This window comes from Rhinolophus sinicus, linkage group LG04 (assembly GCF_036562045.2).
Source record: "Rhinolophus sinicus isolate RSC01 linkage group LG04, ASM3656204v1, whole genome shotgun sequence".
NCBI classification, from domain to species: domain Eukaryota; kingdom Metazoa; phylum Chordata; class Mammalia; order Chiroptera; family Rhinolophidae; genus Rhinolophus; species Rhinolophus sinicus.
In genome coordinates, this window is record NC_133754.1 from 164,480,116 (window position 1) to 164,492,695 (window position 12,580).

The following is a 12,580-nucleotide window of genomic DNA, read 5'->3' on the forward strand; positions in this document are numbered from 1 at the left end:
ATTGTACACCTGAAATCTATGTAATTTTACTAACAATTGTCACCCCAATAAATTTAAAAAATAAATTAAAAAAAAAATTCCCCATCAGCTGGAGTGTCTGCACAAATTCTTACATTGCCTCAGATACCTCTGCACAGAAGCCTGCTTGCAGTTTGCAGCCAAAAGGAAATCAGCCCTAGGAAAAATAGCTTCATTTTTCTACTCTTGTCTCTCTATGAAATATACACAGGCCAGGTACCTAACCCCCTAAATTGCTCACCCGTTCCTTCTAAAGGATCAAAGACTAATCTATTATGAATTATTTAATATTGAGTTCATACAGCACTCTGACCTTAGCAAGGCAATTTCTATTGTATCTTCCTAAAAAAAGATATGAGACTATAAAACTGATGCACACAGAGGATAAAAGGTTAAGCTAGTAAAATGGTAGTTCCTTTTACATAAGATTATAGAACTCATCATTCCTGAGTTAAACTAAATTCTGCTATCCATGAGAAGGTGGGTGGTTTGGATGAGAATCCTTTTACCCATAAATTTCTATCCCTTTTCTCCTTAATCCAGTCATGAAGGGAAAAGGTAGGTACTCGATTTATCTCACACTTAAGTACCAGGAACAGAAAAATGGCTTTCAGGAATTAATGGTACCACCAATGCTCATATTTATTTTGGAACCTCCAAGTAAGAACTAGTCCTGTGTTCAGAGTAAATGAATTTAAAAAAAAAAAAAAATAGCATTCACATTCCCTCTGAGGAGCATTTCCGACACAGTATAATCTTCACAACTGCCTTCACATCTTTGTTCCTCAAACTATAGATGAGATGATTAAACATAGGGGTCATGGCCTCATAGAAGAGAGAGATGATTTTGTCTGTGACTTGTACTTTGTCTGCACCAGAAGAGTCTTCAGCCTTGGGTTTTACATATATGAACAGGATGGTTCCACAGAATATATACACTGTTAGGTGAGTGGAGCAGGTGGAAAAGACTTGGCACCTTCCCTCTGCCGAAGGAATTGTCAAGATGGTGGAGATAATGAAAACAGAGGAAACAAGAATGCAAAGAAAAATCATACTAGCAAAAACCATGCTAATAACATTTATGGAGATATCAGCAAGGCTAATGTTAAGGCAGCCAAGATTTCACAAGTAAAATGTCTACTGACATTATGCCCACAGAAAGGAAGCTGCACTGCAAGAGAGGTTTGTGACAAGAATTGACACCCCCTGCAATCCAGGAGCCATGGGCACATATGAAGCCTTGCCCAGAATGATGGGGAATCTCGAGGTTACAAGTGGCCATACAGCGGTCTAATGCCAACATGCTTAGGACACACTCTGTGGCTCCCATAGCAAAGGAGAGAGATGTTTGCACTCCACGTCCAGAGAAGAAAATGGTTTCCTTTGAAGTTAAGAGCTGCTGAGAAATAGGGGACTAGAAGAACTGGTGCAGCAAATGCCCAAGAATGATAAGTTACTGAGGAGAAAGTACATGGGGGAGCACTGATGGGAGTCACAGACGCTTACAATAATGATGACTCCATTCCCCAGCAGGATCACCAAGCACATACATAGGACCAGCACACAGTAAATGGCCTCAAGCTCTGGGTAGCCAGAAAGGCCCAGTAGGACAAATTTTGTCACAGAAGACTGATTGCTATTCCCATGTTAATGTTTTCTTTCACCACAAGGAATTCTGCAGCAGCTAGAGTGTATGTGGATCTGTTGAAGCAGTGTTTGCAAGAGTTATTGCATCCTGTGACTAATAGCCAGGGGATGTAAAGTACAGCATAGGGACTATAGCCAATGGTACAGTAATAGCTATGTATGGTGTCAGATGGGTAGTAGACTTGGTGGGATCATCACTTTGTGAGGGGTGCAAATGTCTAATCATGATATTGTTTTACACATGAAATTAATAAGAAAGAAAGAGAGAGAGAGAGAGAGAGAAAGAGGGAGGGAGGGAGGGAGGGGGGAGGGAGGGAGGGAGGGAGGGAAAGAAGGAAGGAAGGAAGGAAGGAAGGAAAGAAAGAGAAAGAATGAAAGAAAACTATGAAAAGGGAAAAAAAGAGTTATCTGCTTCCTTAAGTGGCTTCCCTTACGAGGAAAATAGACCTGTAACTGGATACACAGATAGCCTAAGAACATGTTACAACTCTCTAAGCTAAGATCAGTTAGACTTTTAGATACCATGAAGGAGGCTTTAGTTCAAAAAACAAGTCCTTATTTAAAAAAAAAGATTTAGAACACATACAACTGGGTTAGAATTGTGTATCTCACGTTATGAATTTGAAATTATTTTGAAGGCAATGTCACCATAACACTTTAACCAAACAAATCCAAAATTTGTAAAATATTATTGGCCACCAGGGGTTTGATTACATATACCAATTTTTTTCTCCACAATATGTTAGCCTTAACAATAATCATTGTTCTCAATAACTAAAATAAAATGATAGATGTAAATCCTGCTTCAATGATAATTTAACCTCAGTTTTTGAAGACTTTTGTGGCTAGAAGAACAAACTGAAAAGACACATTTTTACAAAAAAGGACTTTTGGTTACTCCTAATTTGCGGAACAATGTATACCTACAATACCCTGAGAATATTAACTATAGGCATTAACAATGCTTGTGAAAGAAAAAAGAAAACGTTTTTAGATAAAATTTTTACTCTTTGTCTTTTTTAGTACAAACTGGGACATCTAGGTAACTATCCTGTCTGATACACATAATGAAAGACAAGTTGATCTCAGAAAAACTCTGGTGTTCATGTCTCGATCTAGTATCAAACCATAAATAAATGTATAAACTAAGAAATTTACATGACAGGGGATTTACTTTTACTTCCAAGTGTGAGAAAATACATACTGTCTTCTCCTTGCACAGAAATCAGCTTCTGCTCTAACAGCTCTTCTGCTGCTCTTCCTCTGACTGCATATTCAAAATACCCATAACAAAGAAGGGTAAGTCGCTCCAAATATTCTTAAGCATTAGCAGTATGTTATAATTATTTGTATCCCCACTTCACTGGAATATAGAGTATTTCTATGTTAAAATGCCAGAAACAGAAGAAGTCTTACTTTTTTTTATGAGTTTGCTTATCTCATAAATTCCATCTCAATAAATTCAATAAGACAACTAAAAGAAGAACAATTTGCTTCTCAGTTGTCATTAATATCAAATAGTTGTCATTGCTATTGTTAAAACAAATTAACCATTGGCAAAATAGAACTGACTTCCAGTAAAGATGAAAGTAGGGACCCTTTACAGTCATTTCACTATGAGAGTTTCCTTTAAAGAACCAGCCAGTGGGGTACCAAAGCAACTTCAAGTCTTTGCTGCTTCGAGAATGCTTCCAATCCCAAAAGCAATTCAAAGTTCGCAATGTGGACTGGATAGAATTTAGAAATGTTCTAGTATTTTTGGGATGACCGTCCCTTAGCAGCATTTAAAACAAAGTTGCTAATATAATTTAACTGAAGTGTAACTCACAAAACAGAAACAATCCTTCTGACTTTACACCCTCTGGGAAGAGAATATTTAAAACTGCTATCAGGTAAAATGGCCAAGAGTTGGAAATGAGAATTGACTATACCTGATAGAGAAGCACGATATTAATAGTAACCGGTGATACTTAGGTCAAAACGATACTTTGTTCTTAATAAATTATCTGCTAATCACCTTTATTTTGATCTCTAAATCCTGGAGTCTCAGAGTGAATAAGCTTCACACTGGTATCCCTGGCCTCTCTAAAAATCCAGAATCATATGCACAGTCACTATGAGTTTGCTCACTCATGCCCTCCGTTCAAATACGTACACAATACCTCAAACTCATCCTGCCTGTCCTTCAGTCACACCCACATTGGCGTGACAGAATACAGGGCGACCGCATCAAAAATGTCCTTGATGTGAGCAACCCACACTTTATTTACAAACAAGAAAGGAAGTTCCGACTTGAAGTGGATAATTATTATGACACTTGTCATGACTATCTTCTGAATCCATATCAAAACTTGAAGAAGTCAATCATTTTACATGGATGTTCCAGCATGCAAACAGTGCCATCATCATGTGTAGTGTTAAAAAGAATGGAAGCAGATTTGATAACAGCATTCTTTTTTGTCAGTGCACATCTTTAAAAAGTTGTTGAGCAAAAGATGCAACATAGTCTTGAACAATGGGGAAGCAACATACGCCATGAAAGATGGTACTATTAGGTTGGTGCACAAGTAATTGCGGTTTAAAAGGTTAAAAGTAATTGCAAAAACCGCAATTACTTGTGCACCAACCTAATACGTGCTTCAACAAATAAAATTTGAAGAGCAGTTCTCCGAGGTGTTGACTGTGTGCAGGTACTTTTTCAGCATACTAGCTCGTAATGGAGATGTTGAGCATGCATTCTCATTAATGAACGTTCTGTGGACAAATGAATTAAATAGTTTTGATGTGACCACAGTAAAAGTTATATTGCAATGCAAAATGGAAGATAGACTGTAACTGCAAGGAGTTTCATAAGCAAATTATGTAAAACAAGATCAGTTATGTAAAGCTTAAATCAGTTCAAAGATAGGTCTCGGTAAGAGGGCTATTTCTTTCTTCCGAACTTTTAAATCCAATTAGTCATTCAAGAAACAACTTCTTATGAAAGTAGTATATAAGTAATATAGTCCTAATTCTGGAGAGAGCACAGGAGCAAAATCTTCTGACTTCTTCCCCAAACATGAAAATGCCATAGAAATAGGACTTGAAATATAACAATCTGAAGAATAGAATCAAACCGGAAGAAATTCAAGGAAACAGAATGCAGCCACTGAGAAGAAATGGATTGAGGGAGTAGTTTTGAGTGTAATTCTTTCTTCTCTACTGCATTGCCATGGGGAAATTACATGTGACCTCATCTAACGCTTACAAACTGAGGTAGATGAGATAATATGAGAGTGGTCCAGAGCTAAGAAGAGGTTAAGCATGAACATCTCACTACAAGGGCACAACTCTCTACAAAACAGCCTACCATGAGAGTGTCCACCTTCTGCCTTCTCTCACTACAAAAGCTGGGATATTTTTATCAATGAAGAAAAGGACTTAGAAAAGAATGGTATCTGAAAAGAGGTGAAGGAAAGTACCCTTACAGTCAAAGTTTCCAGGTGAGGAAACACATTTACTCATACCCACAGTGTAGTACAATGGGTTCTCTGCCTTGGGGAGCCCCAAACCTTGAACTTACCAGAAGTAGCACAAGTCAGGGCCTGGACTTTTGCCTCTCCTTCATAACGTACACACTACTGACCAAAGTACCTCAGGGGAAAATAAATTCCAAAGAGAAGAATAATGTGACAACCATTATAAAAGAAACACAATAAAATGAACAACATGAGATCATCTGAGGCAGAATTCACTGGATGAAGAGAGCAAACATTTTGAACGAGCAAAAAAATCTTTACTGAGATATGAAACAATATCAGTGGCATAAAGCAAAAATAAGCAATTACAAAAAAAAAAAAAAAGAATGACATGGCAAACTGGGTATGAACATAGAATAGCTGAAATAAGGAACTCAGTAAATGGAATACACGAGGTCAGACAATTAAGTTTGCGAACTCATCCTAGAAAAAGTGCTACATACCTCATTGCTGAATATCACTATGGTCACCTTAGAAGTACTCCCCTTGGGAAGCTCTACACTGACACCAGAACCTAGTCCACCCTTCAAAGCAATTTTAAAACTCTTTTAGTGGAATGGCCATCAGAGCTGTTGTCATATTACCTTTGGTGTCCTGAATGTCATCAAAATGTCTTCCTTTCATATTTCATTTATCTTTGTGTAAAGAAAGAAGTCACTGGGGGCCAGACCAGGTGAGAAGGGAGGGTGTTCCAATGCAGTTATTTGTTTACTGGCTAAAAACTCCCTCACAGGCAGTGCCCTGTGAGCTGGTGCATTGTCGTGACACAAGAGCCATGTTGACAAAAGTTCAGGTCATCTAACTTTTTCACACAACCTTTTCAGCACTTCCAAATAGTAAACTTGGTTAACTGTTTGTCCAGTTGGTACAAATTCCTAATGAATGATCCCTTTGATATCAAAAAAGGTTAGCAACATTGCTGCAACAAGTTTGCAAACTTAATTGTCACAACTTCGTATATGGCAATGGAAGGAGATGTGACTTTGGGTGGTAAACACACAATACATATACAGATAATATAGAATTGTACGCTTGAAATCCACATCATTTTACTAACCAATGTCACCCCAATAAATTTAATTTAAAAAGTCAACATGGAAAAAATGTCATGGAAAACAATGACAAATTCAGTCTCCTTAAAATTAAAACTTCTATATGACAAAAAAAAAAAAAAAATAACAAAGTTTAAGTATTAGACATAAATGGGAGAATTTATCTGTAGTACACAAAAACAAAAAAGGATTAGAGTCCAGAATATTTCTAAAAAATGCACACAATGTGATAAAAAATGGTAAGTTCTACAACATAAAGGAAACTCAATACCAATAAAAATACTAAAAGACAATCAAATCACAAGTAATCAAAAAGTAAATAAATAAATAAATAAATAACATAAATAGACATTGCATACCTCCCAAAAAGTCAAATACCAAATTGTGACAGGAGAAACATAAAATCTAATTAATTGTCACTGGGAGTATGAATTAACGTTTTAAAGAGCAAATTAACAAGATCAGGCGAAGTTGAACCCGGAATTCCATGTACAGGTATGTACTCAAGAAAGGATGAAGAAAAAGCTAGTCTATGCCACCATCTAGTGGTCTCAGAATACAATAGAAAATATGGTTCCTGAAAGTACCTACACAGGGATGTACCAACCACTTATAAACATGTAGAGTTTATATGTGCAGTAACTGCCCTCACTATCCTACTGTACCAGCATTTGGCTTCTCCTATGCTGCTTCCTTCTGCAAATTTGCATGAACCTAACCTTGTGACAAAACCAACTGCAAACATCTTTAGGCCGAGTATGTTCTATGTCTACTCCATATAATTTTCAACACCCTTAAAATATGTGTTGTCACGTGAGACTTAAAGAATGCTTCTCCAAACTAACCAGACAAGATTGGTAATAATTTAAAAATTGATCAATACTAAGTATTGAGAAGAATGTGGTGCAAAAGGAGCCTCATACACTTCTATTAGGGTACAAAGTTGGAACATTAGTAAAATTGAATATATACCCCAAAATCAAACAAAAGAAACCAATGTTTTTTTTAAAAACTGTTAAACTGAAAATAAACATTACAAAACAAATATGAATATTTGTACAGACCATGATACAGAAATTCCTTTCCTACGTATATTCTCTAGCAGTGGTTCTTAATTCCAAAGGACATCTATGTATAAAATTCAAGGGGACTAGTAACTTAGATGGGAAAAAGTACATCTGTATTTTCACTAACCTCCAACTGAACTTTAGTAGTTCCTGGGGTCACACAGTTTTATATATGATTTTACCAAGCTATCAAAGAACAGATAGTCCTCATCTTATGAGTGCTATTTAGCAAAAAACCTGCCCAATCCTTTTATTTTTATTTCATAACCAGATAAAGACAAGAAAAAGAGCTTTTTGGTTTATTTCATTTACAACATATCGTGTTTCCCCGAAAATAAGACCGGGTCTCATATTAATTTTTGCTCCAAAAGACGCATTAGGGCTTATGTTCAGGGGATGTCATCCTGAAAAAATCATGCTAGGGCTTATTATCTGGTTAGGTCTTATTTTTGGGAAAACACGGTAGATGTGGGAATAAATAAAATTTGAAAGAGAATGTTCATATTCTATAAAATACAATGTTCCAATAATGGCAACATTTGGATCAACTCTCCTGTAGATAACAACCATAAACTCTAGGCAAAATAAAATTTTTAAACCGCCTGAAATCAGAATCTCAAAGAGATACCTGAACTCCCAAGTTCACTGCAGCATTTTTCACAACAGCTAAGATGAAGGAACAGCCCTAATACCCATCGATGGATGAATGAATAAAGAAAACAAGGCATATACATACAACAGGATGTTATTCAGCCTTAAAAAGGACAGAAATCCTGCCACTTGCGACAACATGGATAAACCTTGAGGACCACATGCTACGTGAAATAAGCCAGGCACAGGACAAACACTCCACAATTCCACCTACATGGTGAATCTGAAATAGTCAAACTCATGGAAGCGAGAGTAGAATGGTGGTTGCCAGGGTCTGGGGAGAGGAGTAAATAGGGAGTTGTTATTCAATAGGTATAAAGTTTCAGATATTTGATATGAGTAAGTTCTAGAGATCTGGTGTACAACATTGTGCCTACTAAAAAAATTTGTTAACAGGGGTTAGATCTCATGATAAATGCTATTACCACAATAAAACAAAACAGAACAAAAACAAAACCTTTCCTGAAGTGGCCAAATATACAGAAAATGAATGAGGGCAGCCAACATTTGTAAGAAGGAATGGAACTGGGTTTGTCCCCCATTTAGTTTTTAAGATAAGAGAAGGACAAAGTCACCACCACGACAGGGTGACTAAAATTCAGATGGAAAATGTCAATCTTACTGCCTTGTAGTATAGAAACAGAGGACAGAGTTCAGGAAGTTCACAGCAGTTGAAAATTTAGGAGAGAATGCCACCGAAAAGAGACAGCCAGAGAGTGGGAACCCCAAATTTCTGTATAAACTCTGCCCAAATACTGGCTGATCTCTAAACTACAAATAAGCAGAAATAAGGCCAAAAGAATAAGAGTATTAATTACGAACACAAAATGGACTCTAATAATTCTGACAGCTATGCCAGTCACAAAGTGACAGTCATGTTAGAGCATCAGGTGAAAGGCGTAGCCAGTGAACGCCCTAACTGGATAACTCCAGACACAGGGTGGAGCGTGACCATCGGGACGGATTTATTGGAGTGCAGATGAGCTTTCTCGGACTGCAGATGGGTGCACCACACTCAGTCTTGAGCATAAAATCAGAAGCTCGCTGACTGCTCATCACTCAGGCCTCACTGACAAGCTGACAGCCACACCTGCATTCGTCCCAGACAGAGCCCATGAAGTCTTGCCTCCAGACAATCTCACCAGCCTGGCCTAACACCCAACACTACGCACCTCAGTGCACTAGAGATTCTCACTGAACACCGACTCTCTCTCTCATCCTTCTTTCCTAAGACTCTTGCCTAACCCTGTTGCTTGCAAACCTGTGTGACCGTCTTGTGTGAAACCGCTCTACCTCAGCTATTGGAGGCTGTCTTCCGGCCAGAGTCTTGGTTAACGCCCGTGGTTGACCGAGTCAGTAGGACTAGATCCATGGCTTCATTCTAATAAAGTCTGACATTGAGGAAAGACACAAACGTGTGTGAGACTGCTGCTTTGATAGTCGTATCCCGCTCACGACAAGACCTGACCAGAGATTTCAATTGCTGCCCACCTCAGAGAAGACAAGTTTAAAATCTGGGTCCTGTCAGATTAGTGCCTGCTAAAACAAAACATCAATACTTGTGACAAATCCCATTTCCCCAAATGGTCACATGTACATATTTACTCCAAAGGCTCTTCCAAAACCTGTTATTGCCCTGATCCAGAGATAGAGTCTTTCACAGCTTTGTAAATCCTCACAACACTGAGTGAACGTACTTGGCATCAAAACGTGGGAAAGGGCCATGCACTTAAAATGTAAATAGAACTGTGTTCTTCCAGCTAAGGTCTTCACAATGCTGGAGAGATGGAAGAACTTAAGTGTGAACGGAGTTAAAACGCTAAGACCTGGAAGTGCACAGCAGGGCCAGGGGCTCAAAAGTTGATTGAAGGTAAGTGGAGTTAGAGGGGACAGTTCGGAAGCAATGGAAGGAGTGTGTTGGACATTTCTTGGAGCTGTGCATCCACACACAGCTTTGGCTATTACTTCCTTATGTCTGCTTCACCCCAAAAGAAAAAATGTACATTACACTCACATTTCATTCTATAAAGTGGGCATTGGGATACCTTCTGACAATGGAAATTGGCTTCTAAACACAGGGAATGTTTGATATAGTCACATTCATTTATTTTAGCTCTTACTTCCCTTGCCTTTGGAGTCAAATTCATAAAGTGCTCTTTGAACCTAAGGTCCATAAGTTTAGTAACTATGTTTTCTTCTATGCAGTTTACTGTGTCAGGTCTTATGCTTAAGTCTTTGATCCATTTTGAATTAATTTTGGTACATGGTGACAGATAGCAGTCCAGTTTCATTCTTTTGCACGTGGCCTTCCAATTCTGTCAGCACCATTTATTGAAGAGGCTGTCTTTTCTCCATTGTATGTTTTTTGCTTCTTTGTCAAAAATTATCTGTCCATATTTATGTGGTTTTATTTCTGGGTTTTCATTTCTATTCCATTGGTCTATGTGTCTGTTTTTCTGCCAATACCATGCTGTTTTGATTATTGTTGCCCTGGTATAAGCTAAAGTGGGGGAGTGTGATACCTCCAGCATTGTTCTTTTTTCTTAGAATTGCTTTGGATAATTGGGGTCTTTTGTGGTTCCAAACAAATCTGATGATTTTTAGTTCTATTTCTTTAAAAAATGCTGTTGGGATTTTGATGGGGATTGCATTAAATTGTATATTGCATTGGGTAATATGGCCATTTTAACTATGTTGATTCTTCTAATCCATGAGCATGGGAAAGTCTTTACCATATGATTTCACTGACATGTGGTATATAAACCAAAAACAACAAAAGAACAAGATAAACAAATGAGAAACAAAAACTCATAGACATGGACAATAGTTCAGTGGTTACCGGAGGGTAAGGGGGAAAAGGGGTGGTAGATGAGGGTAAGGGGGTTCAAATATATAGTGATGGAAGAACTGACTCTGGGTGGTGAACACACAGTGGGATTTATAGATGATGTAATACAGAATTGTGCACCTGTAATCTATGTAACTTTACTAACAATTGTCACCCCAATAAACTTTAATTTAAAAAAATTTTAAAAATAAACAATGAACACAGGGAATGTCTGATCCTGGTCCTCCAAACTAGTCATTACCTCCAAAAAGCAAAAAAAGTGAAAATCTGCTGAGAACCCAGCAAAAAACTGTTATACTTCCATTTCCCATTTTCTATGATGTTTCTTATTTACCATTTATAGATATTCTGAAATACATCACAATTGCCTACTAAAACAATAGGGGAAAATACATACACTATACTGTTAATTATAAAAGCACATAATAAATCAAGAAATGCAGTGTGCTCTCAGGCATGTAAATATAGAATATGAACAGGTATATACAAAAAGTAATATTTATTCTATAATTATGAATAACTTTCATTTCTTCCTTTGGATTTTCTTAAACTTCTCATATTTCCTATAACTGAGTATTATTTGTATAATCAGGCAACTAATACTTCAGAGGAAAACAAAAGATACTGGTTAACAAGTCAGGTAAGATCAGGTCTTTGAGACAGCATGTCTAACATATCAAAAAGTTACTACCGTCTGTATAATTTAAAGATTCAACTTTAAATCACTCCTGGGATTATAGTGTCTTAGGAGAAAACAGAGGCGTGTTTAAAATTGGCCGCCAGATCCACTGTTGGGACCTCTGGAAATATTTAGAGCTCAGAGGTAGGAAAGTACTTATATGACACATTAATTGACTATTGCATAAAACCTTATCAGATGATGTTCTGTTGGGTAGAAAGCTTTATCTTTCCTCTCCCACACGACTACTGATAGTTAGTTGTCTCTGATCATGGGATACTAGACTGTGGGTTCTAGAGCACGGCGATAGCCCTAGGAAGAAAACTAAGAAGTCAACTCATTGAGGAGGAGCAGCAAACTGTCACAAGAAGTTAATGAAACATTAATGAAAAGGAGAATGTTTTCCTTGTTTTGAAAACAATATCCCAATTAGCCATGCTCTCTATTGTACATAGAGAAGATGGAGATCCTACACTGAATGTAATAGGGAACATTAGGACAAAGTTGAGAAGAGGTATTTGCAGAAAAGAAACAGTGACTTGGAACTGAGAGTTATGAATATTTTATTTTAAAAATGTTGAAAAAGACGATGAAAAGTTAAGGAATTACTGGATGAAGAAAATGCCGTGAATATACAGGAGTATCATTTTAAATAAGTCACTTTCCCTTATCATAGAAAAGAAAAGAATATCAGCCTAGGGATTCTGATTAAACTAACATGTATTGTACACTCAAACTTTCAGTTATGTTATATTAATCCTCACAAAATGAAGTGTGGGGGGACTACCGTACTCATTAGAATACATATGACATGGGTTTGCATGGTAGAAAACTACCTCGAACTAAAATGAGTCTCTGGTTTGAGAATCTGTGCTTCTAAATGGAGGTGCAAGTGATAAAAATACCTGCTTTACTTTACTTGTGGGATATTGTATCGAAATAATGAGATAGCATATGGAAATTGCTTCAAGGATTAACAGACATATAAGTAAAATGAAATAATAACAATTCAGAGCTATATGTTGGTGATAATAAATTAGTACCTGGATTGTATCAGATTATTCACATTACAAATTCATATTAAATAATAGCTTTAACTA

At 37.1% G+C, this 12,580-nt stretch overlaps 1 protein-coding gene and 1 pseudogene across 1 annotated transcript in view; one reads left to right on the forward strand and one right to left on the reverse strand.

The window, feature by feature from the left end:
- Positions 1-12,580, forward strand: part of OR13D1 (olfactory receptor family 13 subfamily D member 1) — a 37,967-nt gene that overhangs the window by 4,882 nt on the left and 20,505 nt on the right.
- Positions 736-9,009, reverse strand: LOC141571237 (olfactory receptor 13C7-like; annotated as a pseudogene).